This window comes from Macaca nemestrina, chromosome 7, assembly GCF_043159975.1.
Source record: "Macaca nemestrina isolate mMacNem1 chromosome 7, mMacNem.hap1, whole genome shotgun sequence".
In the NCBI taxonomy this organism is placed as follows: Eukaryota; Metazoa; Chordata; class Mammalia; order Primates; family Cercopithecidae; genus Macaca; species Macaca nemestrina.
Genome location: NC_092131.1, coordinates 22,467,606 through 22,489,142, shown reverse-complemented (window position 1 = coordinate 22,489,142; position 21,537 = coordinate 22,467,606). Strand labels below are relative to the sequence as shown.

The window sequence follows — 21,537 nt, the reverse complement described above, 5'->3', positions numbered from 1 at the left end:
ATCTAAACCTATGATTTCCAGCACTAGCTAGCTATACAATCACATTGATATTCCAACTTTTTAAAGGATATTTTCTTAAAAGGAAAAACTTAATTTATAAAACAAAAAACTTGCTTAAATAGCCTGATCAGAGTATCTAAGCAAGAGGTGTTACAACTTTAAGGAAATGACTTAAAATATCTATATGATCTTTCTGTTTCCTAAAATGGGAGAAGTCCACATATCTCATAGTACAGGTTTACAGAACATGTTTACTGCTTTCCATGTAATTTCAGCTGCATCTGCATGACATATTTATGGAAAGCAAGGTTTCATCATTTCTTCCTATTAGCTGTGTGCTTGTGGATTTTGAGATGTGCATTTTACATAAGTAAATCAAGGAGAAAGTGGTATCTAGAGTAGAATACATTATGCATAAATTTTCTATGACCATCATTTGGTCAAAAACAATTATTTCAGCAGAGATATATCATAAGCAAGTGTGTGTGTGTGTTCACTCCAGATAAAAAAAAAAGTGTCTAAAACATTGTTTATTATTTGTTTCGGGTTTAATAAGGCAACTGGTTGGATTTTTTGGTGACGGGGGTGGGGGCGGGCATTAAAGTCAATAATTCCACTTTAGACAGTGCATCATGAAAACTTTGTTATCAATTCTAAACGATTAGCCCTAAGGCACCCATAGTGGATATTCTTTAATACTACAGGTGGCAAAACAGCCTGTGGAAACATGTCTGGTGGGCATTCTGTGAAAGCCGTTTCTGTCAAAATGACTCCAACATGACGTGCAGGATAACTGTAGCATGGAAAGTTTCTGTGAACACTTCTCACATTTATGTCTCCTTTTTGCTCCCTTAACTGATAATTTTGTAGGTTCAGTAGACAATGCATATTTTTCTAGCTCAAGGGAAATGGTCAAGGATAACCTGCATTAACAATGAAATTTGATTATAATTCAAAGGACTCAAATTAGCCTTAATTTGCTTAACAGAATCTAGCAAATTCAGAGAGAAGTTTTTTTTTTTGTTTTTTGTTTCCAAAAAATCAGTTCTAAATATATAAATATATACATAATCTCTGTGCATGTAATTCTTGAAGATATTTGGCAAGTGTCACATGGGGTTAATTACATCAACATACTAAGAAACCATGACAGTAATACTCTTTGTTCTAAAATCTAGATTTCTCTTTAATGGTTATTAACGTTTATGAGCTCAAAAGAAAACCACCACCACAAGATAGGTTAATATAGATAGCTTTCAATTCTTTAAAGTGATCAGTGCTCAAGAATTCTGATTCTCTGTATTGGACATCATGGACCAATTCAATCTCATCACATGTGATAAGAGGAGCTGTGGTTAATGGTGCAAGAATCCAAGTTACAGGCAGGAGCCACCCTGGATCTGCAATACATTAGCCCTGTTTTAGCATTGTCAGCTCTTTTCAACTTAGTAAAAGACACACAAAAGTAAGTCCTAGGTCTTATTAATTTCTGAATCTAGAGTTTCTAGCACAATGTTTGGCACACAATCCTTGCTTAAAAGTATAATGGATCCTAGAGTTAAAGTTATTCTTAATTAAAGGCATGCATTTTAAATCCAAATTATTCTCTCCTGAAAGAACCAATTCCGAGTATCGTAGAAAACCTGAAGGTATTTCCTTGTGGCTATTATGTGCTTATAAGTGGAAAATAGTTTAAAAATAGGGAATCCAGCCAGATTTAAAAGTGCTTCTGATTCTGCCCAAATAAACAGCCAGCAAGACCACACATGCTTTTCTCCCTTGTTGTAGAACTTGGCTTTAGTGTCTAAAATCAACTGTTAATAGGGTACAGTAAAATTTTATTAAGCCAATGAATGTTCATCCTAAAATAATAATTATATAGATTTCATATCTTTCAATCAAACTGAAGTCTCAGTAAAAATATTAGATTATATAATATTGGTTCATCTATAGTTTTTACTTAATTCTCCTGTTTTTAATTAACATTTTTTAAAACTGACAAATACTGTGTAGCACGTTTAATAAAGACTGATGTTATGGTTATGGTAGATCTTACTAAGGTAAATTAACGATGTTAGCATTAGAATGTCTGTCTTCTATATTTTGCATGGACAAGTCACGGAAGTAAGCAGGCACATGGATACATTTCTTTCCTTCATCATGTGGTTTTCAGAAGGCCCCGAAGAGATAACAACACAGGCATCACATTTTTGATGTAAAGTATTATTATCATTATCTTTAATTATAGTGATTTACAAGACAAATAAGTATTTTCCCTGAGTTAAATTCCAGAAAATTCACGGAGATTTCTCTGATTTCTGAAACACCTGTCACGTACTGCTTCAGGGTACCACTACACTTCCCTAATTTTTCTACTCCATGGGCAATCCAAGAAAAGTAGTCAATCCCCACATAATCTCTTTTCCACAATAAAATTATTATTGTACTTTCAGAAGCTTAAATACAGAAAAGGAGCTTACTTTATGAAAGTAAATAAGGTATTTTAACTTGTAGGGTTTTTGGCCTGACCTGGAGGAAGAGAGAGACTAGTGGATTTTCCTGTTCAGCTGACTAGCAGGAAAGAAGCGGTTTTCAACCCACCTGAACATTCCAGTCTCTTGAGGAGGTTTAAAGAGCACGAATGCTGGGCCCCACCCCAGATCTAAGAAGACCTGAAGTATAGATTCCAAACATAAATATATATATATAATTTAAACTCTATCAGGCTGGGTGCGGTGGCTTACACCTGTAATCCCAGCACTTTGGGAGGCCAAGGCAGGTGGATCACCTGAGGTCAGGAGTTCGAGACCAGACTGGCCAATATAGTGAAACCCCGTCTCTACTAAAAAAAAAAAAAAAAAAAAAAAATTAACCAGGCTTGGTGGCAAATGCCTTTAGTCCCAGCTACTCGGTAGGCTGAGGCAGGAGAATTGCTTGAGCCTGGAAGGTGGAGGTTGCAGTGAGCTGAGATCCTTCTACTGCACTCTAACCTGGGCCACAGAGCAAGACTCTGCCTCAAAAAATAAATAATAAATAAAAAAACTCCATCAGAGGATTCTAATGACCAGCCAGGTTAAGATTACCACATTTCAACTCTGAGAAAACAACTTGAGCACTGAATTATGATGGCTATGGCTACCAGAATCTTCATTTTTATTTCAATGTAATTCAAATTCTAAAGCAACATTTAATAGTAAATTAATGATTATCTCCTTAGGATAAATGTCCAAAAGGAAAGTAACTGGCTTCAAGAAAATGCCAGTTTTTATCTGCCTTCAAATTTTATTAGGTTGGTGCAAAGTAATTGTTGTTTTTGCAATTACTTTTAATGGCAAAAACAGCAATTACTTTTGCACCAACTCTAGAAGAGGGAGCTATTATTAAATAAGAGCTCAAGAGATGCAAAGTGAGCCAGTATGTGAAATGTCAAGAAGACTCACATCTGATTCCCTGTAAGCATGAACATTGAAAGAGATCTCAGTTAGAATTGACTGTGTTGAGAAATAGCATGTTCTTCATCACTGCAATTGTTTGCATGTATTCACAGGTGGATGTTGTCAAGAAGGTTCAAGTTTAGAACATGGATGTATTTTCTAATCCTCGGAGTCTTTATTAAGCCTTAGATTTCCATAGTGATTGTATTAGTCTGTTCTTGCATTGCTCTCAAATACCAGAGACTGGATCATTTATAAAGAAAAGAGGATTAATTGGCTCACCATTCTGCAGGTTGTACAGGAGGCATGATGCTGGCATCTGCTCAGCTTCTGGGGAGATCTCCAGAAACTTATAATCATGGCGGAAGACAGAAATGGGAGCAGGCACAGTCACATGGCCAGAACAGCAATAGCAAGGGGGAAGGTACTACAGACTTTTTTTTTTTTTTTTTTGAGACAGAGTTTCCCTCTGTCACCCACGCTGGAATGCCATGGCATGATCTTGGCTCTCTGCAACCTCTGTCAGCCTCCCAAGTAGCTGGGATTACAGGCACCAGCCACAACACTTGGCTAATTTTTTGTATTTTTAGTAGAGACGGAGTTTCACCATGTTGGCCAGGCTGGTCTTGAACTCATGACCTCGTGATCCACCCCCGCCCCCCGCTCAGCCTCCCAAAGTGCTGGGATTACAGGCATGAGCCAAAGCGCCCAGCCACTACACACTTTTAAACAACCAGATCTCATGAGAACTCACTCACTATCATGAGAACAGCACCAAGAAAACGATGGTAAATCATTTATGAGAAAACCGCCCCCATGATCCAATCAACTCCCACTAGACCCCACCTCCAGCACTGGGGATTGCGATTTGACATGAGATTTGGGTGGGGACACGGAGCCAAACTATATCAGTTATATGTTTCAAAGCTTGTTCATTTTGCTCATAACATCCATTGCCCTTCCAAAATCCTGTAGGGCCATATTTTTGGAGGAGTTGTACAGAAGTGGAACATTCCTAATGGTCATTTAGGAACTGAAGTAATAGAATGCTCAGAGCCCTTAAAGCCTTCAATGTATCTTTCATTCCCTTTGATAGAAGTAGAATCATCTGGGCTGGGCCAGCACTATGAGGATGTGGGTGAGAGTAGCAGGACACTTGCCTTAGGGGCAAAATTTGAAGGACAACAAAAACTCATTAACCAAAATAATACTTCAATACAATATTTTACAAATCAAAAATAATGGCAAAAATTTATGACCAAAAAAATCAACATATTTAATAAAAATAGGATCTGTATTACCGCTTTTCTTTTCATCTTAGACTTCCATGTAGCCCAGTACTTCAATATTATTGGCCCTTATCATGATTGAGGAGCTTTTTGGTCTCCCCTTAAATATCACACCCAAAGCAAGTGCCTCACTCGCCTCATGATAGTGAAGAATCCAGGCAAAAAGGAAGAAAACAGAGAGTAAGCAGTCGAGCTCTGTGAGTACACATTTGTGCATGTATTTGTGCACACATTTTTGTGTATTCAAGTAAGAGACTCAAGAAGTTAGTAACAAAAAAAGAAAAAAAAAAGAAGTTAGTAACATTTTCTTCATGATTCCAGCTATTTTTCTTCTGACTAAGAATGAGCTGAGGTTGTACAGCTCGTAAAATATGACTTTGACTTTTAAAATTTTCATCTTTCAAAAGGACTCTATTATGATCACTTTTTTGGCAGTAAATTGTTACCTGTCCATGACTGGAAAGAAGGCAGTAGATGTTCCTAACCACTCTAATGGGCAGCTGCATTCTGGCAATATACTTAAAGACAGATGAGCAGCTATGGGGTTAATTAAGTCCCTTTGTATCAAACCTTCAGGTGAACGCTCTTGCATAATGAACAGGTTGTAAAGATTCGTAACCTACCAGTGGCCACATTTTATTTTGAAAAACAAATGTTTTAGTAAAAGAGAAATTGCTGTTGTGCACTGATGGTAGAAAATAAACAGTCTACACATGTTCTGCTACTTCATTAGGGGAACACATTTATAACACATCCTTTTCCCCTTGAAATCGATGGTTCAGAGTGTGATAATTAACTTAAGGACTAGGAGCATTATTGAGAGGTAAAATTTCATAAGAAGCAGAATTTCAAAATACAAGACACTGGCCTAAAAAGATAGGTTTAGCCTACTTACTATGGAAGAAAGGTACATTGTAGGCAGTGTTAGAAGAAATAGCAACTTATGCTTGATGTTTTACAAGATTTTATTTATTAGTCTCATTAGCACGGACATCACTTTCATCTCCTGTTATGTCTGGATGGGAATTTTCTACACATTCTTTATTTCTTCTTTACCTGCACCTTGGCCTAGGCTAAGGTGGAATGTCTGTTCTTCACATTCTCTTCTGTCTTTAAGAGCCCCCACTGGGATTTTTAAAAATTATTAAATGTACATATAATCTTTTTTAAAGTCTCCATGTCTACTCTGGCAAAGGCAAACATGGTATCCAGGAGGTACTGTAAGCTCCAGTTTCACTTTAATGCTTGTGATTTACCCTTTGCTGGGTTTCTGGGTTGAACTGACGTTAAGGGAGCATAAATCTGCTCGTTCATTTAATAAAAATGTATTGAGTGTCTTGTATGTAACAGGCACTCTGTGGCACAGGGATGTGGGTGTGAATGAAGCAAACTTGTCTGTATGTGGCCCTGTGAACTTCTCCCTTGCATTGCAAGGATAGTTTGGCTCTGGATTTCCATTTCCATAGTAGAAGATGGAAATGATATTCTCATACCTGTCCTCACATCACTGTGGATAGACGCCAATGTCAATTCAAACGTGAAAAACATGCATGTTCATTTGTTTAGTGTAAAAAAAAAAAAGACACTACAAGTTTATTTTTGAAAATGACTGGGGTTCTATTAGAATGAGATAAAGACATAGTGAAAGAGTTCTCTGCTTTTCAATCCCAACATTAAAGCTAACAAACCATGTGACATTAAGCAAATTGCTTCGCTACCATGTGCCTCCATTTATTTCTAGCTATCAAATGGGTGATGGGTCAAGAAGGGTGGATTAAATCATCTCCATCATTCTTTCAGGTCTAGAATACTAAATTTTATAATGTTATCCCATTTGAGAGTTATTGATTTCATATGTTGAAAAAGTGCTGAAAATGTTTCTGCAATAGTTCATTAGCATTTGGTAGGTACTCAAATGTTTGTAGAATAAATCATCATTTTGGAAGAATCTAGTTTCCTCCATTCGTAAGCCAGTTTGTTCTGACCATGCTGGAGATGGCAGAGTAATGCACTGAATTTCTCATTACCCTGATATTGTATGCTATTGACATACATTCGATTGGGCCTCATGTTTGTGTTCAAGAGAAAAAATATTGATATCCATTTTCATTTTGGCTTGACATTTGAATATGTGTCTATGAATAGCTAGTTGAAAATTCTAGGAATAAGTTTACTTTATTTAACAAATCTTTTATTTGCTCTGGTTTGTGTGTGTGTGCCTTTTTGTTTGACTGCCAGGAGAATTTGCCAAGCTTTCCTTTGATCATCAGTCACAATATTTTTAAAGCACACTCTTCTAAACCTTCCTAGTACCCTTTATTTAAAAAAAAAATCTATATTTCTGAACTGCCTTCCAATAACTCAGATGGTCATCAAAATCTCTTTTGTTTTAAATCAGCTTCTTTTGGTAGGTAGCAGGGCTTGTGTACTTGGCAAAACTATCAAACAGCAGCCTTAGAGGAACACCGGTTCTGCCGTCAGGATACCATCATTCTACTCCATCATAGCTGTTTCCTTTAATCACTTATCCCTTCAGCATCACTATCATGATTTCTAACCCATTTCCCATTTGTCCCAAGAAATGAGCACTGGCAGCAAGCTGCATTTTTTTTTCTAAATGGGAAATGGGTTTTGTAACAAGTTAGCTATGAATAAATGAATGCTCCACTCCATCCACCATTTCTCACCATTCCACTGCTACTATCCTGGACCAGGCGTAACCACATCGTACCTGGACTGCTCCAATAGCCCCCAATTAGGCATCCACATCTGCCTTGTATTCTTTCAAGTTGTTCTCAGCACAACAGCCCCACTCCAGCAAATGATTACTATAACCCCCAGGACCTTCCGCGGTCTGTGCTCACTCTTCCATGTGTTGCCTCTATAAGCCCATTTCCTAGTTCTCTCTCCTTACTTACTCTGCTCTAATCCTACTGCCCTTTTGGTTGTTCCCCAAAACTGCTATACGAATGCCTACCTTTGGACTTTGCTGGAATATAAAACGCAGAGAAAAATAGTACCTACCTCAAAGGATTGTGGGTATAGCCTGGCTGGAGGCTTTTCTAGTGATCCAGGTAAGTTGTGATTGTGCCACTATACTAGGATAGTAGCAGTGGGACAGTGAGAAGTGGTAGGAGATGGTTAACTTCGTAAAAATCGTGTTGTAAGGATTAAATGCATTAATATATAAAAAGTGATTAGAACAGTACATGACATTTTACTAAAGGTTACATAAATGGTAGATATTATATTTTTAGCATTATTATTATATACATTAAAATATCTATCATACAGTTAAGTCACCATCTTTGTCTACATAGAAAATGCTTGATACATTATTACCTTTGGTCCTATTTTTCTTTGAATAGTTAGAAGGAGAAAAGTGAAATAATATGAAATATGGACCTTGTGTTAGCCAGTCTCCAAGGTTATCTCCAACAATTCTTCCCTCATTCACACTGCTACGAGTCTCCTCCCCTCTCATTGAATAGGATTGGCCTGTAACCAATAGGATATTACAGAAATGGTGAAATATGGCTTCTGAGGCTGGCTCATGATAGATATCATGGTTCTGCCTTGCTCTCAATGTTGCATGTTTTGGATGCTTCATGCCCTTCAAATCTCATGTTGAAATATGACCACCAATGGTGGAGGTGGCCCTAGTTGGGAGGTGTTTTGGTCATCGGGCTGGATCCTTCATGAATGGCTTGGTGCTGTCCTTGCAGTAATGAATGATTTCTCACTCTGAGTTAATGTGAGATCTACTTGTCTAAAAGAGCCCAGCACCTCTTCCCTCTCTCCCCCACTCTCACCATGCGATATACTGGCTCCCCTTCATGTTCTACCATGACTGTACATTTCCTAAGGCCTCACCAGAAGCAGATGTGACACTATGCTTTGTATAAAGCCTGCAGAACTGTAGGCCAAATAAACCTCTTTCTAAAAACAGATTACCAGCCTTCAGTACTCCTTTATAGCAGTGCAAATGGACTAACACAGAAAGCAGTTTCTTTAAGGGAAATCAATTCTCATGTCACGGGGAAATTCAAGTATACCCATGAAGAAGTCAATACGGTGAGTAACTAAGGATTTCTGCCAATAGCCAGCATCAACATATCAGACACTGGTGTGAGCCTTATTGGAATTAGACCCTCCATCCCCAGGGAAGCCTTCAAATGATGGCAGCTTCCTAGCCACCATCTTGATGATGGCATCATAAAATATGCTGAGTAAAAATAACCCAGCTAAGCCACTCCTAATTCTTAGCCCACAAAAACTGTGAGATGGTAAGTGCTTACTGTTGTCTTAAACTGTTATACTTAGGACATTTTGTTATGAAACAATAGATAATGAACACATTTCTCACAAACTAAATATATACAACTGAGAAAAGGACAGAAATCATTAAGCCAACCAAAGCACCAAATTCTTGACATCATTCAAAACTAATTGGCTTGAAGCTACATGTGTGTTAAATTATGAAGAGAAGAAACGATATGTCAGATTATTTATAAAATGCTGGAAATATCAAATGCTGAATTGAAAACGTGAGATATAATTTGGGTTTTGGTCTTTTTTCTAGTATTTTGGAAACAGAAACTTTATTAGATATGGTAACTTTCTTGGAGGCAATAGAATGTGAATCTTACTAGTTTAAGCAAAAAAATCATTTTACTGAGAAGTTCGTAGGGTAGTTTATGGGATTATAGGAATATTTGTACAATTATTTCCCTGAAGGACAAGAAGAAGAGCTGCCTCTGGTATCTCACTGAGGAATTCATAAGCAGTTCTTTCTGGGGAGTTGCCAAGAGCTGCACTTCTCAAACTTGATTATGCACAAGATTCTCCTGAGGATGTTGGCAAAATGCTATTCAATTTAGTGGGTCTGGGGTGGGGCCTCTTATTCTGTATTTTTAGCAACTCCTAGGTAATACTGATGCCATTTTTTCATGGTCCTCTCATTGAACAGCAATTTCCAAAAAAGGGTTCATTGCTATATGCTGTCATGGTAATCCCCACCTGACCTTCTCAGCTGCATTATGCCTGACATATATATGTAATTTCCATCTTTCCTACTGGACTATAAGCTGCATATGGAAAGGAACATGCCTGGCTTGCTCACTGTTGTCTCCTCAGCAGTTAGCATAGTGCATGAGTCCATAGTTCAAAAAAGTTGTAAGTTTGCTTTCAAATATTGAGCACCCCTCACCTGACTCACACCATTCCCTTATTTAAAGAATTGCTGTCAACCCTGGCTATGCATTAGAATCAACTGAAGATCCTTTATAAAGTGCCCATGATGGGACTCTACTTCAGACCGCTTAAATCAGAACCTTAGACAGAGGGGCCTAGGCATTGGTTTATAAGCTCCTTGGGTATTTCCAATCGTAGTGTAATAAAAATATGTATATTTGGTCTTTGCCCTTGGTTGCTGGCAAAGAGCTCCTAATACCTTCGGATATGCTGAGTGACAGGAGTGTTTATTTTTATTCATAATGAACCTGTCTGACCATACCTGCATTTATACTATTGAAATGACTCTTGGCAACCCCCTAGACAGCTTTGGGATGGGGTCTGGTTGCCAGAGAAACCAACAACCTGGTTAAAGGATTGGAACTTTCAGATCCACGCCTGACCTGAGGAGGATTCAATAGTTTGCATATTCGACCCAAGGAACCTCATGTTGAAATTTGATCTCCAGTGTTGGAGGTGGGGCCTAATGGGAAGTACCGGGTCATGGAGGTGGATCCCTCATTAAAGGCTTGGTGCCATTCTCCCTGGAATGAATGTGTCTCACGCTATTCATTCCCATGAGAGTTAGTTGTTAAAAAGAATCTGGCACCTCCCCCATATCTTTTTTCCTCTCTCACCATGTGATCTCTGCACACACAGGCTCTCAATTGCCTTCTGCTGTGAGTAGAAGCAACCTGAGGTCCTCACAAGAAACAGATGCTGGTATCATGCTTCTTGTACAGCCTTAACACCCATGAGAAAAATAAACCTCTTTCCTTTATAAATTGCCCAGCTCCAGGTATTCCTTTATAACAGCATAAATGGACTGAGACAGAGGAGGAAAGATGTTAGAGATTGAATTCAATCAGCAATGGCCAATGATTTAATCAATCATGCCTACAAAATAGCATTTCAACAGACACATTTAAACAAAGGGATATGGGTAACTTCAAGGTTGGTGTACACATCAATGTACTGGGAAGGTGACCTGCCAAGAGAGGGGTATGGAGGCTCCTCACCTCCCCATCTCTTACCTTGTCCTGTCTATTTCTTCCATTGGGCAGTTCCTGAGTTGTTTTCTTTATAATAAAATGGTAATTGTAAGCACCATGCTTTTCTACTTTCCTGAATTCTGTGAGTCATTCTAGTAAATTATCAAACCTAAGGAAGAGTTATGGGAACCCATCAATTTATAATCAACCAGACAGAAGTATGCATAGCTTGAGGACAATACTTGTGGCTGGCACCTGAAGTAAGGGCAATCTTGTGGGACTGAGCCCTTAACCTGTGGAATGCATTCTAATTCTGGGTAGTTAGTGTTAGAATTGAATTGTAAGACTTCCAGTTGGTATTGGAGAACTGTTGTTGGAAAACAGGATATAAATGTTCAACTGATAAAAAGGATGATATTAGAGTATCATTCGGATTAAAAACCATTCCTCTTACCAGATATTCCAGATGGCTAGAGCTGGCTTCGGAAGACATAGATATTATTTATTTATTTATGAGAAAGTACTCTAATAGAGACAAAGACTTTTCTTTTAGGCCAACTATCCTCTGATACATTTATTTTTCACTTTACTGAAACATCCCCTGTAAGGGACTACATATCTTTCAATATTTATCCTGGATAGCAAATGAAACTAGCAATGTAAATGTTGTTCTATTGTTCAATAACTGTTAAGTTTTATTTTTTTTCTTCCTTCCAGAACTTTCTGATAATAAGCCAAACCAGCAAGGCTCATCAATAATGAATTGAGTTCTTCATTGGGTTCCATCATAATTACTTGCCTATTAGATCTTAGCTGAACTTACCATGCTTCTAAGATTCAGAAAACTATAAAAAAGTTTGTCTTTGTAAACAGGCAGACTTTGTTCTATGATATGTTCCAAATGTCTGGAGGAGTACATTGTACTTCATAAGTGCTCATTAAATATTTGCTTAAAAAAGGAAGTGTTTCTGTTTTAGTGAGAAGAAAAAGTATTACTAGATCTGCTCTCACGTACTGTTTGATCTAACTGAAGGGAATCAAAATAGTAAAGACTAATTAAAAAGGACAAGTAAAGTTACAACGGTTCATGGTCAGAAAAGGTTGCATGGAAGATCTAATGTTTGTGTGAGGCTTCTTAGAAAGAGAAAAGAAGGAAGGTCTTTCGAAACTAAGAGAAGAGCATATGTTGACACAGGAAAAGGAAAGGTGATTTTGCTCTCACACTCAATGCAATGCTGAATATTTCACCTCCAGTCACCAAAATGTGTGGGATTTCTTCCTACCAGCACCAATCAATTATGCAAAATCTCCAGCAACACCAACTGGTAGTCCTCTAATGAAATTCAGTTCTGACACTATCTACCTAGAGATAGTATCAGATACCACAGGTTGAGGGCTCAGTCCCATAAGACTGCCCCCATTCACAGGCCAGTTGTAAGCACAGGCTGTGGCCTGTGCTTCTGATTGACTGGCAATAAATAGAGGTTCCCATGATCCCCTTCTCAGGTTCAATTAATTGGCTAGAGTGGCTCACAGAACTCAGGGCAACATTTTACTTACATTTACTGGCTTATTATGAAGAATATTTCAAAGGATACAGATGAACAGCAAGATGGAAGAGATGTATAGGGTGAGATATGGGAGAATGAAGGCAAAGCTTCCATGCCTTCTCCAGGAAGGTCACTCTCCAGAAACCTCCACATGGTCAGTAACCTAGTGGTTCTCTGAACCCAGCCTTTCTGAAGTTTTATGAAAGCTTTGTTACGTAGGCATGATTTATTACACCATTGGCCTTTGGTTGAACAACTCAACCTTCAGCTCTACTCTACCAGGAGGTCAGGAGTGGAACTAAAATTTCAAATCCTCTAATCATATAGTTGATTCTCCCTGACCTAGCCCTCATCCTGAGGCAATCCAGGAGCCCATCAAGAATTGCTTTACTGGGACAAAAGATGCTCCGATTACTCTGGAAATTCCAAGAGATTTAGGGGCTTTGTGTCAGGAACAGGGTCAAATACCAAATGCACTTTTATGTACAATGGTATTAGGAGCTCTATCTCAGAAACTAAAACAGAGACCAAAACAGAGACCAGGACAAAAGATTCTCTAGTACTCTATCGCTCAGGAAATTACCAGAGTTTTAGGAACTCTGTGCCAGGAAACTGGGACAAAGAATAATGTGTATATTTCTTGTTATTTCACAGTGTACTTGAAGGCACAGGATATGAATGCATGAAATACATTTTGGACATTATGAATAGCTCAGCCAGGCTCAAGTGGAAAAATCACATGGGTGAAAAGCTTAGACTGGATTAATGAGTTAGGATCAGATGGTAGAGAGTGCTGAGTTCATTCTAGATTTGATGGGATTGGGCAGAATAGTGGAATCACAAGATACACCCAGTATTCAAGGAAGCATCCACGAGGAATCCAAAGGGAATTTAGGAAAAATTTTCATCTGAGAAGAAAATGAAAAATGGGACTCTGGGATGATAGAGTTTTGGAGACGTTTTGTTAAAACAAAAGAACAACTTTTACCTGGTGAATCTCAGCTTTTACTGTCATGAATCTGATTTCTTTTGTAAAAGGGGTAGGGATCTGTTTTGCAGCTCCCTTGACTGTGAGTCACAATTCTGAGTTTTGTGTGTAACTTTGGGAACAGGTTTTATATTTTATAATGATATCTTCTATTTTCATGGTAGAACTTCTTTTAGCATTTGTACATGTGTTCCAATTTGGGCCAAAATCAAAAGCCAAAATAAAGAAAAGAACTGAGGAATTATACCCTTAATTATGCCCTCATACAGACTAGACATGTCCCTAATTTGTAATTAATTGCTCAAATTAAAGTGTTTATTTTAGATACATTAAGTCCCGAAATCAAGAGAAAAAAATTAAGGATTAAGCCAAATTGTCTCACAAGATTATTTTAAAATCAAGGTCTTGTACTATAAATCAGGAGTGTTCTACAGGCCAACGTCTTTCTTTCATAATATTCCAGGAAATTTCATTTGCAATTGGAGGCTGCCAAAAGTGATAGATACCAGCTTTTGATATTGTGAAAATCACCCTCTGCTTATGTAAAGTTAAATTATTAGGCCAAAAACTATAATCTAAATGTTCTGAATCTCTGTGTAAAAGGAGAAATACATAGAAAAGCAGACTTTTCCTCTAGGCAACGTGATAGTGATTTTAATTAAGAGTTAGGAGTCTATAAGGGAAATTTAGGTTTATATGTATTAGGATGAAATGAAATAGAACCTGAATTAAAATCGAACTGGATGCAAGTATTTGTCGGGTCATCTTTCCTTTATGCTCACTGATGTTTATTGATACATTGTTCCACATACCAAGATAGAAGATGAAATTCTAAAACATGCAAGATGGAAATTGAAAACAAAACCACAAAATTATGTTGTTTAAATCAATACGGACATGAAAGTACAAATTAACTCTCAATACCTAATATTCCCTGTCTGATTAATATATTTTATGAAAAAAATGTATTGACAGTACTAGTAGTAGTGACTTGGCATGGAAAAGAGGCTGTAACTGCCCCCATTTCGACACTAATGAGATAGAAATGTGATTTTCTTTAACCTTTTGGAGTTCTTATTCACTTTAAAGTGAAATACTACAACTGAGCAATTAGATATTTGTAGACCTAAACCATCAGTCATAGTATCTTTTTGAGGTAAAATATTACCAGTAAAACTTTTAAAATTATAATGAATAATGCTATTTAGGGTGCACCTACTATGTGGCAGTCCTAAATCACTATTCTAAGAGATATAAACCTTAGTGTTTATACATGAGGAAACTGAGACTCAGGAAAATTAAGTTACTGCCCAAGGCCACACAGCTAGCAAAATGTCACAGACTTTCCTGGCTCTAAAACTCATGTTCAATCTAATTCTTCACCTATAACGTCGGTAACTTCTCCTGTAATGTGCACTTCACGAGAGATAGGGACCATATCCATCTGGATTTTTACAAAAATACTGTGCCTCAACCTCATTCAAGTCTAATTATATCAGAATTCTGGGGTTAGGAACCCAAGTATTTTATTACTTTGTTAAAGCTCCTAAGAGAGTAGTTACGTGCAACCTAATTTCCCTGTTCTTCACTATCTTTGTGGAATACCTCATTGTACTACTAAAGCATTCGGTATCATTAAACCTATTTTTCAGACTTTAAAAAATCAAGATTAAATTATTTATCTAAAGTCACATCACAAGTAAGTGAAGGAGCCAATATTTAAACTCAGTTTGTCCAGTTCCAAGACCAATATTTATTTTACAGCCAGTAAGTTATCTCCCTTCAAAGGAAATTAGTACGTGTTTCTGAATATTAATAACCCCTTAAATTCTTTAAATGACAAACATAAATATTATGAGTTTTTCCAAATTTCAAAGTCTTAGCAGAAAAAGATCTACATGCCAAGCATTATTGCAATTAACCTATTTATCAGCTTGAGTTACTGCATATTGCATTATTTTATTCCTGAACATACTATTTCCAAAATCTATTCTACAATTATTCCAGCTCTATTGGGAAAACTTACAGGACCAAAATAAAATGTTGTCCCTCTACAAAAATTAGTGAATTATATGCTAGTTTTATTTTAATAGGCTATTGATTGCTTACCAGTAAAAAGTTATCTCATTTATTTTATCTTGTAAGGTACACATTCCAGGCATTTAATTTTTTATGGCTTGGAGACTAGGGAAGTATTGGAAATCTAACTTTGTGTCTGGGTCAAATAAAGCCTCTTTTCAATCAGGCAATATAAATTTCAGTTGTCCTGTTAGAGGCATTAAGGGGAAGGATATGAATCAAGGTTATGAAGTTGAGTATTGCTTGCCATCATGTATTGCTTGCCATCATCCTCAAAAATGCAAGATGAATCTCTTTGCCAAATGACAAAAGGCTGTGTTCCAAGAGAATGCAATGCTACACCTTTGCCCACATGGTTCCTCCAATTTGTGGTCAGGAACAACTCAGATCCTTACCAGAAACTCACTGGTGCCTTCACCAATGGTAGTGCGTGAGCGCCTGCTGGTAGGGAAATGTAGATTAAATGAAGAGTGTGTAGCCATGAAAAAATTGCCAGTGAGTTGAAAGAATGGGGTTTGATTTTTCCTGTATTTCCTGACATTTCCAAGCCCCCCAGGCTTGCAAATCAGGATGCTTGCAGTCTCTTGCCGTATCATCGTTAAGAATAACAACACACTGCCAGGCGCAGTGGCTCACGCATGTAATCCCGGCACTTTGGGAGGCCAAGGTGGGCGGATCACCTGAGGTCGGGAGTTCAAGACCAGCCTGAGCAACATGGAGAAACCCCATCTCTACTAAAAATACAAAATTAGCTGGGATGGTGGCGCACCCCTTTAATCCCAGCTACTGGGGAGGCTGAGGCAGGAGAATCACCTGAACCCGGGAGGCAGAGGTTGCTGTGAGCCGAGATCGCGCCATTGCACTCCAGCCTGGGTATCAAGAGCAAAACTTCTTTTCCAAAAAAAAAAAAGAATAACAACACAAAATTCTAGGAGTGCAGATTTCCATTTACTGTCTGGAGGGAGGTATAATATAAGAGTGATCTGTAATATGAGAATAATCCATGATTGGGAGGGGGTGCACTGATTTAACCATTTGCATGAATAACAGTGTAGATAGCAATTACTTTGTGTTTGGCACCGTACTTAGTCTTTAGATATATTAATTTTGGAGGGTCACTAAGATGTGAGCTTCCCAATGAGAAAGACTTCATCTTCTTGTTCTCCTTGTATCCACATGGTATGCACTCAATTGATATTGGACAATTAATTACATCATATTGAATATTTACAATATCATATCATCTAGGCATTGTCATGCTAATCATTTCACCCACTTGTTATGATCCTGTTCTCAATGGGCACTTGGTTGGTAAGAGTAAGGTTAGGATTTTGAACTCAGAACTCAGACTGCCTGATCCTATATTCTTAACAATTAAGGCATACTCCTTCTTAACTGATCAGTCTAATTTTGTTGGCAAAATATACAGTGCTCACAGGAATGACCTTCTGTCTATTCAGAAAGCTCAGTTCTTTGTAGAAGTAGCCGTTTTCCCATCATGAAACATCAACATCCTCTGAAATGTCTCCAGATAATTAAACTCATGTTGTCTGTGTCTGGGAATCAAGTCAACTGTGGGCTGATTAAGAAACTCTTCAATTTGTAGCTCTCCATAGGCAACCTGCAGTGGAGAGAATCAAGATTTTAAGGACTTCCCATCTGCACAGATAGTTAACAAAGCTAGGGTGATCTCAGCGTCTTCAATGGCAACATGGCAACTGCTGAGCCCTTTTTCTATTACAGAAATACACTCTCTTCTCCCATTTACCTCTCTGATCCCAAAGGTAAAGATATGAAGTAACCAAATAAAAGACTGAATTCTAACACCTGTCTCCAAGGACTGGAAAATGTCATACAATACTTTGACCAACGCGTTTTACCAGACATGTGTACATTTGGGAATTAATTACCTGTTGGTTGTCAGGTATAGTCCTAGGCATTGAAAGTCCAAAGATTAATAAACATGACCCAAGCTTTAGAAAAGTTCACCATTTAAGGAGTATAGAGACCCATAAACATATCATTAAAATAGAAATGCCAGGATGGATTATGTCCAAAGCACAAAGGGAGCACAAAGGAAAGAGGGATAAATAGAGGAATCTAGAAGGCACACTAAAATAATAACCTTGAATGAGGCTACCAGTTCTTTTATTAACTGCCAAAATAGTATTACAATGACAGACATTGATTATTTGCTTGCTAATAAGGGGACTAGTGGGAAAGGCACATGTATGTTTTAGGAAAACTCCTTTTCCAGGTTCGGTAGCTAGGAAAAATGCTACTCTACTTGACAACATATACATATGTACAGCATATTAATTTCTGACAACTTAACATTTGAAAAAACTAATGCTGTGCATGGATAAGATTTAATCCCTTTATGGCAAATTTAAATAATATGTCAAGCATGATTTAGAAAGTTAAAATTATGTAGCTTTCCTATGTAGCTAAAATACACTGACAGACGCTTTAAAACTATAAAGTTTAGCACAACCATAATTGTCTCAAATTTGCTTACACATACTAATCTGACAATACTTTCCAAACTATTAAAATAGTTGGTTTGGATATAGCAGTCATGGAAGTTAGATTTCACCACTCAGATATTTTGTTCTTGGAAAAATGAACAAATCAACAACAATATGAAGTGGGATATAAAAGAATTCATGTGGCTAACACAGAGAGAGCCATGTCTGAATCTCAAGGGAGACTTTCGTGCGGGGGGAAGGTGGCAATTGGAATGGGAAGAAAGAAGCCTGTAGAAGACACTGTGACATTGAAATGGAAACTGGAAAGTCTCAAGGGACAAAAGGAATACATTAGGCCTTTAGTTAAATTGTTTGCAATTGTTTGGACAAAAGCAATAAATCAAAAACTCATGGTCTCAAAGGTGCTTCAGGTTGTATCTTTATAGTGCTTTAACAAAAGACAATTGGGTGGGAAATTTGGTCAAACTAGTTATTTGAGTATGTGGAAAAGAAATCTCCAGTGTTCGCAGTTGTGATAGCATTGTGAAGATACAACAGAATCTCTCCCTGGCAAACAAAGCCACTTACCAGCCTTTGCTGTGCTCTGCCCAGGAAGCTCTAAGGAAAACTACACTGATCTTTCTGCCAATCCACCTTCTTATTCCTTCTTTCCCAGAAAGTTTTGTTTTTTCTCTCTTTGTCATTCTGAATAAATTTTACAAAAAGAAAAGTTGTGAAATGATCAGCCAAATCAAATGAATTCAGAGCATGTTTAACACAGGGAAAATGAGTTTTTATTAGAAAACATCTTCTTGATTTGTCGCAGGGGATGGTGAGACAGAAAAGAAAAACATTTATAAAGGGGATTGAAACTTCTTACTTCTGTCCAAGCCTAGCTATTTCATTCTAACTAAAAATGTTTGAAAAGTCGTGTTTTAAAAATTAGTAAGTTGAGTCATCCATCTCCCTTTAAATATTGATTCTAAAATTACCTGAAAAGACATTTAAAGAGTTGAACACAGGGGCAGACAAAACAGTCAGGTACAACTGGGTCTTTTTGGCCTGAATTCTGGCCCTACAATGTTAGATCACTTCCTTGCTCCCTTGTGCAGAAGGTTCTAATCTATAATTGACTCTTGAACAAATCGGGGGTGAGGGGTGCCAACCCTCCTCCACACAGTTGAAAATCCACCTGTAACTTTTGACTCCCTCAAAACTTTACTAATAGCTTAATGTTGACCAGAAGCCTCAGTGGTAACATAAACAGTCAATTAACACATATTTTGTATGTTATGTGTATCAAATACTGTATTATTACAATAAAGTAAGCTAGAAAAAAGAAAATGTTATGAAGAAAGAGAAAATATATTTATTACTCATTAAATGGAAGCAAATCATCAAAATGTTCTTCACCTATGTCATCTTCATGATGAGAAGAATATGGAGGGATGGAAGAAGAGGGGTTGGCCTTGCTGTCTCAGGGGTGACAGAGGTGGACCCGTGCAGTCCAAATCCATGTTGCTTAAGGATCTACTGTACTACTTCAACATCACTCAGAGGGAGCAAACTAATATCCTGTGAGATGACTGCTTGTTTTCATAAATAAAGTTTAATTGGAACACAGCCATACCCATTCATTTATATTTTGTCTATGACTGTCCTCACATTCTAATAGCAGAGTCATGACAAGGACTCACGGGCATGCAAGAACAGAAATTGCAGAAAGTGTGCTGACTCTATTTATAAGGATAGTCTTTGCAGGAAGAAACTAACCAAAGTACCTTAAAGAGTCAGCACTTTAGATTCTGTGCAATGGATGGGGTCATTGACAGATCACCCCAATGGCTCCTCTCCCAGCTCCCCTCGCCTGTCCTACCTCCAGGTAATATCTCTCTTGAATACCAAGCATTTTTGACTCTGTTTGCCTTTGCTTATGTTTTCCATTCCAGTTAAAGCAACATTTCTCCTTTTCCCATTTAACAAAGCTACCCTCTGATTCTCCCAGGAAGAATTAATCTCTGCCTTATGATCACTACTGAACCACTGTTGCAACACTACATTAACCCTTATCACATTGTATTGTGACTCTGCTTTGATTGCTATGCATGAACTCCTGGGAGACAGAAAATCTGTCTTCTCTCTCCTGGTGCTGAGTAAGGTGTCTAGCATTCAGTAGATACTTGATAAATGTTGAAGCCAACTGAAAAATTATCTCAGGCAATTCATACAGGTCCCAAAAGAAAGGCATATATGGTTTCTTAGAACCTATTTGCAATTTTATTATTTTAGTAGGAAGTAAGTCACTGAATGAATGGGACAAAAAGCAAATAAATTATGAGAGGGAAGGAGAAGTCGAAAAACATCTGGAGCATGGAATGCCTCCAAAAGGTCAAGGCCTTTGAAAACAAGAGAAAAGCGTTCTGGATCAGGTTCCAAAGACCAACTTTTTAACTTTGATGTCCTACCTTGCTCCAGCCCTCTCATCCACAGCTCCCTTTCACCCACATCTACTCTCCCCCCATCTCAGTGCTCCTTTTGGGATTATTGTCTTTCTTCTCTGCCTGCCCAAGTCCCAAAGGCCTCTCTTACCCTCACTGCTATTCCTTCTTTCTCTTCCATCCTCCCTTTCTTATACTGCCCATCTTTAAACATTAGTCTAATGAGATATTCCTCATACAGGCTGGCTCTGTTTTTATTTATTTTTGTATTATCAATTTTACATGTTCTTAAATTTCTGCTGTATTCTCTTTGTCTAGGTAATTTTCCATGAATTACTGAGTGATTAGCATTAGCTGAATTTGGATTTTCATTCCCAGGAAGGTAGTAAAATAAGTTCCTTTTCTTTCTTTTGTGTTTGCTTTTTTTTTTTTACATGGCATGCAGTTCATTCCTTTGAACTCCCCTTACCACTAGTTAAATGTGTCAGCCAGGGTCCTCTGGAGAAACAGAACCAATAATACACATTGAGCTATTCTCACTTTTATTTTTTGAAGCCTTTTGTTTCCCCAAAAGTGACTGTCATCTAACATCAGCAGTCAGGCAATGATGATCTACTTCACGTTTATCTCTTGAGCCTCTTGAGCCTGACTGCTTTGGGCTCCTTTACACCTCTTTAGGGGCTACTGGCCCTGCAGTTCCCTCCCAGAAGAGTCTGCCAATTATGTAGTGTTCTGCTAACTAGGACTTGGGGCCTGAAACATTCGTCAATCTCCTGTTTCTTAAACAGGTGCATACCCTCTAGGCTCTGACTACAATTTCATCTTCATGGATGGCTAATTATATAATGTAGCAGTAAAATCACATACTTTTAAAAACATATATTAAAAAAATACAGATACTGACTCACACTTTAGCAGGAGGATCCTGCCACAATGTACTAGAAAATCACCCTTTCTGCTCTTATACAATCACCTTTGTAGGGATGTGTGCTTTTTGCCCTTCATGCATATTTTCCCATTTCTTCTGGAAAATAAACATCTATTTGCTTTTAGAAACCACCATCTTC

At 37.7% G+C, this 21,537-nt stretch overlaps 2 long non-coding RNA genes across 4 annotated transcripts in view; both read right to left on the bottom strand.

The window, feature by feature from the left end:
• LOC105467606 (uncharacterized) overlaps nucleotides 1-21,537 on the bottom strand; it is a 316,568-nt gene that overhangs the window by 151,528 nt on the left and 143,503 nt on the right. The gene's annotated exons all lie outside the window — the stretch shown is intronic.
• On the bottom strand, nucleotides 5,060-19,833 carry LOC139364219 (uncharacterized). Its single transcript, XR_011625665.1, has 2 exons — nucleotides 18,621-19,833; nucleotides 5,060-17,185 (listed from the first exon to the last, which is right to left on the bottom strand). It is a non-coding gene; the product is annotated as an uncharacterized lncRNA (long non-coding RNA).